The following is a 6,000-nucleotide window of genomic DNA, read 5'->3' on the forward strand; positions in this document are numbered from 1 at the left end:
AGGAGGGGACCCGTACCCCAGTGAGAGTCAGCACCTTCAGGAGAGGAGGGGACCCGTACCCCAGTGAGAGTCAGTACCTTCAGGAGAGGAGGGGACCCGTACCCCAGTGAGAGTCAGTACCTTCAGGAGAGGAGGGGACCCGTACCCCAGTGAGAGTCAGTACCTTCAGGAGAGGAGGGGACCCGTACCCCAGTGAGAGTCAGCACCTTCAGGAGAGGAGGGGACCCGTACCCCAGTGAGAGTCAGTACCTTCAGGAGAGGAGGGGACCCGTACCCCAGTGAGAGTCAGTACCTTCAGGAGAGGAGGGGACCCGTACCCCAGTGAGAGTCAGTACCTTCAGGAGAGGAGGGGACCCGTACCCCAGTGAGAGTCAGTACCTTCAGGAGAGGAGGTGACCCGTACCCCAGTGAGAGTCAGTACCTTCAGGAGAGGAGGGGACCCGTACCCCAGTGAGAGTCAGTACCTTCAGGAGAGGAGGGGACCCGTACCCCAGTGAGAGTCAGCACCTTCAGGAGAGGAGGGGACCCGTACCCCAGTGAGAGTCAGTACCTTCAGGAGAGGAGGGGACCCGTACCCCAGTGAGAGTCAGCACCTTCAGGAGAGGAGGTGACCCGTACCCCAGTGAGAGTCAGTACCTTCAGGAGAGGAGGGGACCCGTACCCCAGTGAGAGTCAGTACCTTCAGGACTGAGGGGGTATGGATTACTGATGGATTTTTCCTCATGGTCTGTGGTCTCACTAACAGACCTGCTGTTTATATTGAAGTGAGTGCAAGTTGCAGTCTCGGCCTCTGAGGATTAATCACTGGGTTGCGGCCATCTCAACGTCAGAGAGAATTGGAATCGCAGAGCTCCGAGAGCATGTGACTGTAACCATGGCAAATGTTGTTTGCTGTCGAGGTGCAGGGAGATGGGACGTTTTAAAGTGATTCTTGATCCCGAGCCTTGCTGTGCCCCTTGAGGGTCTGAATCTGGATGATCCGTGTGGAGATGGTGCATGTTCTGGTCGGATATCATTTAGTTTTATCAGGATCCGGGAGCAGCGGCAGTGCTCCAGCTGCACACTAGGTGGCAGTCACTCCCCACACTGAAACCCTGTCATTGACAGTGGGTCTCAGACACAGGGGTCTCTCCATTCATGACAATGTTGGAGGCCATTCAGCCGACCCAACAAAGCTCACCCCCACAATGTTTAACCATTCGTAGGTGTTCCCTCCCCTCTTCTACCCAGAGTTCACCCCTCCTGTTCAATACTGGCCCGCGTCAGATGGTCTTGGACCCCAATTCAGAGACAGGACACAAAAGCCAGGCTGACATTCCCAGTGCAGTACTGAGGGAGCGCCGCACTGTCGGAGGGTCAGTACTGAGGGAGCGCCGCACTGTCGGAGGGTCAGTACTGAGGGAGCGCCGCACTGTCGGAGGGTCAGTACTGAGGGAGCGCCGCACTGTCGGAGGGTCAGTACTGAGGGAGCACCGCACTGTCGGAGGGTCAGTACTGAGGGAGCGCCGCACTGTCGGAGGGTCAGTACTGAGGGAGCACCGCACTGTCGGAGGGTCAGTACTGAGGGAGTGCTGCACTGTCGGAGGGTCAGTACTGAGGGAGTGCTGCACTGTTTGGGGATCAGTACCGAGGGAGTGCTGCAGTGTTGGAGGTTCCAGTTTTCAGTTGAGACAGCTCTCTGTGACAGGTGAAAACAGGATCTGGCTTCTTTGTGATGCCCCTGTGTGCGAACAGCTTATGAGCCCACATGCCTGGTCTCACAGTCCACACTGGAAGCTGCTCTGCTGCTGAGCCACAGCTGGGAGCAGTGGAGGGATACAAGTGTTTGGACAGGAGGGTCCTGGACTGCCGTCACTGTTAATCTCTGTGGTCAGCTCATTGGTCCTCTGCACCCCCTTCCCCGAAGTCTGAATGTGTTTCAGACTGAGTCGACCTGTTACCCTCCCCTCTACCGCAGAGCCAGATGAAAGCACCTGTCCGTGCCTCTGGGAGGTGGACTGCTCTGACTGCTAGGGGTTAATTAGACAGGAGTCAGTCTGCAGAACAAACAGCTCCAGATTTCACAGACAGTGTGAGACACAGCCGTACAACCCAAGCAGTCTCCATAGCAACAGCCTTCCATTCAAGGTCAGGGATAACACAGAGAACCTCTGCTCCCCTCTTCCTGATATCGTCCACGCCTCTTGATTGACCTGTGACCCCATAATCGAACAACCTGCAAACCCAGTCTCTGAGCCACTGCAGTTCAACAACAATGCGCATTCTTATAGCACCTTAAATCCACTGAAACATATTCAGGAGTGATTGTCAGACACAATCTAACACTGAGACACAAGAGGAGGTATTTGGGGACAAGCAACCAAAAGCTTGGTCAAAGCGATAGGTTTTAAGGAGTGTCTTAAAGGAGGAGAGAGAGAGAGATGAGGTTTAGGGAGGGAATTCCAGAGCTTCAAGCTGGAATGGTGGAGCAGTGGGAATCAGGGGATGCTCAAGAGGCTGGAATTGGAGTGCAGAGATCTTGGAGGGTTACAGGACTGGAGGAGATTATAGAGATAGGGAGGGGTGTAGGGACTGGAGGAGGTTACAGAGATAGGGAGGGGTGCAGGGGCTGGAGGAGGTTACAGAGATAGGGAGGGGTGCAGGGGCTGGAGGAGGTTACAGAGATAGGGATGGGTGCAGGGGCTGGAGGAGGTTACAGAGATAGGGATGGGTGCAGGGGCTGGAGGAGGTTACAGAGATAGGGAGGGGTGTAGGGGCTGGAGGAGGTTACAGAGATAGGGAGGGGTGTAGGGACTGGAGGAGGTTACAGAGATAGGGAGGGATATAGGTGCTGGAGGAGGTTACAGAGATAGGGAGGGGTGCAGGGGCTGGAGGAGGTTACAGAGATAGGGATGGGTGCAGGGGCTGGAGGAGGTTACAGAGATAGGGAGGGGTGTAGGGGCTGGAGGAGGTTACAGAGATAGGGAGGGGTGTAGGGACTGGAGGAGGTTACAGAGATAGGGAGGGGTGTAGGGGCTGGAGGAGGTTACAGAGATAGGGAGGGATATAGGTGCTGGAGGAGGTTACAGAGATAGGGAGGGGTGTAGGGGCTGGAGGAGGTTACAGAGATAGGGAGGGATGTAGGTGTTGGAGGAGGTTACAGAGATAGGGAGGGGTGTAGGGACTGGAGGAGGTTACAGAGATAGGGAGGGGTGTAGGGACTGGAGGAGGTTACAGAGATAGGGAGGGGTGTAGGGGCTGGGGGAGGTTACAGAGATAGGGAGGGGTGCAGGGGCTGGAGGAGGTTACAGAGATAGGGAGGGGTGTAGGGGCTGGAGGAGGTTACAGAGATAGGGAGGGGTGTAGGGGCTGGAGGAGGTTACAGAGATAGGGAGGGGTGTAGGGGCTGGAGGAGGTTACAGAGATAGGGAGGGGTGTAGGGGCTGGAGGAGGTTACAGAGATAGGGAGGGGTGTAGGGGCTGGAGGAGGTTACAGAGATAGGGAGGGGTGTAGGGACTGGAGGAGGTTGCAGAGATAGGGAGGGGTGTAGGGGCTGGAGGAGGTTACAGAGATAGGGAGGGGTGTAGGGACTGGAGGAGGTTACAGAGATAGGGAGGGGTGTAGGGGCTGGGGGAGGTTACAGAGATAGGGAGGGGTGTAGGGGCTGGAGGAGGTTACAGAGATAGGGAGGGGTGTAGGGGCTGGAGGAGGTTACAGAGATAGGGAGGGGTGTAGGGACTGGAGGAGGTTGCAGAGATAGGGAGGAGTGTCGGGACTGGAGGAGGTTACAGAGATAGGGAGGGGATTTGGAAATAACGTGTTTTAAATTGGAGGTGTTACCGGACCGGGAGTGGGTGTCGGTCAGCGAGCTCGGACTGGGAGTGGGTGTCGGTCAGCGAGCTCGGACCGGGAGTGGATGTCGGTCAGCGAGCTCGGACCGGCAGTGGGTGTCGGTCAGCGAACTCGGACCGGGAGGAGGTGTCGGTCAGTGAGCTCGGACCGGGAGTGAGTGTCGGTCAGCGAGCTCGGACTGGGAGTGGGTGTCGGTCAGCGAGCTCGGACCGGGAGTGGATGTCGGTCAGCGAGCTCGGACCGGCAGTGGGTGTCGGTCAGCGAACTCGGACCGGGAGGAGGTGTCGGTCAGCGAGCTCGGACCGGGAGTGGGTGTCGGTCAGCGAGCTCGGACCGGGAGTGGGTGTCGGTCAGCGAGCTCGGACCGGGAGTCGGTGTCGGTCAGCGAGCTCGGACCGGGAGTCAGTGTCGGTCAGCGAGCTCGGACCGGGAGTCAGTGTCGGTCAGCGAGCTCGGACCGGGAGTCTGTGTCGGTCAGTGAGCTCGGACCGGGAGTCTGTGTCAGTCAGTGAGCTCGGACTGGGAGTGGGTGTCGGTCAGCGAGCTCGGAGCGGGAGTGGGTGTCGGTCAGCGAGTTCGGACCGGGAGTCGGTGTCGGTCAGTGAGCTCAGAGGAGGGTTTTGTGTGAACAGGAGTCAGTGCGAATTAGGATACAGGGCAGCAGAGTTTTGGATGAACTGATGTTTACAGAGGGTGGGAGATCGCCCAGTTTGAGCGCAGAGTCATTTTGGAAGGGAGTCTTTGGGGAGGGGGGTGCGGTTGCGGGTCAGGGACGGAGGTCTGAGGTGTGTATCTGCATGGCGTCCCTTCACCAGGCTCTGTGCTGGGGTCAGGGTTTGAAGTGACTGCCCGGTGAGCATCTCTTACACAGAATGTAACAGTTGTACAACCAAGCATGCTTCGTTTGGCTGGCAAGCTGGTAGAATGTGAAAATCGGATCACCCTATGGACAAAACTATGTAAATCTGTGACATCAAACGCCTCTTCAGAACCAACAAAGGACTAGCTCAAAGCCAGGCACCAGAAAGGGGAAAATCAGACAGGGTTCCTGTTCCTGATCAATGTCCAGTAAACCCTGGGTTAGAGAGAGAGGGGAAATCAGCCAGGGTTCCTGCTCCTGATCACTGTCCAGTGACCCCTGGGTTAGAGAGAGGGGAAAATCAGCCAGGGTTCCTGCTCCTGATCACTGACCAGTGACCCCTGGGTTAGAGAGAGGGGGAAATCAGTCAGGGTTCCTGCTCCTGATCACTGACCAGTGACCCCTGGGTTAGAGAGAGGGGAAATCAGCCAGGGTTCCTGCTCCTGATCTCTGTCCAGTGTCCCCTGGGTTAGAGAGAGGGGAAATCAGCCAGGGTTCCTGCTCCTGATCTCTGTCCAGTGTCCCCTGGGTTAGAGAGAGGGGAAATCAGCCAGGGTTCCTGCTCCTGATTGCTGTCCACTGACTCCTGGGTTAGAGAGAGGGGAAAATCAGCCAGGGTTCCTGCTCCTGATCACTGACCAGTGACCCCTGGGTTAGAGAGAGGGGAAATCAGCCAGGGTTCCTGCTCCTGATCTCTGTCCAGTGTCCCCTGGGTTAGAGAGAGGGGAAATCAGCCAGGGTTCCTGCTCCTGATCTCTGTCCAGTGTCCCCTGGGTTAGAGAGAGGAGGAAATCAGCCAGGGTTTCTGCTCCTGATCACTGTCCAGTGACCCCTGGGTTAGAGAGAGGGGAAATCAGCCAGGGTTCCTGCTCCTGATCACTGTCCAGTGACCCCTGGGTTAGAGAGAGGGGAAATCAGCCAGGGTTCCTGCTCCTGATCACTGACCAGTGACCCCTGGGTTAGAGAGAGGGGAAATCAGCCAGGATTCCTGCTCCTGATCACTGTCCAGTGACTCCTGGGTTAGAGAGAGGGGAAATCAGCCAGGGTTCCTGCTCCTGATCACTGACCAGTGACCCCTGGGTTAGAGAGAGGGGAAATCAGCCAGGGTTCCTGCTCCTGATCACTGACCAGTGACCCCTGGATTAGAGAGAGGGGGAAATCAGTCAGGGTTCCTGCTCCTGATCACTGACCAGTGACCCCTGGATTAGAGAGAGGGGGAAATCAGCCAGGGTTCCTGTTCCTGATCAATGTCCAGTGACCCCTGGGTTAGAAAGAGGGGGGAAATCAGCCAGGGTTCCTGCTCCTGATC

This window comes from Heterodontus francisci, chromosome 46, assembly GCF_036365525.1.
Source record: "Heterodontus francisci isolate sHetFra1 chromosome 46, sHetFra1.hap1, whole genome shotgun sequence".
In the NCBI taxonomy this organism is placed as follows: domain Eukaryota; kingdom Metazoa; phylum Chordata; class Chondrichthyes; order Heterodontiformes; family Heterodontidae; genus Heterodontus; species Heterodontus francisci.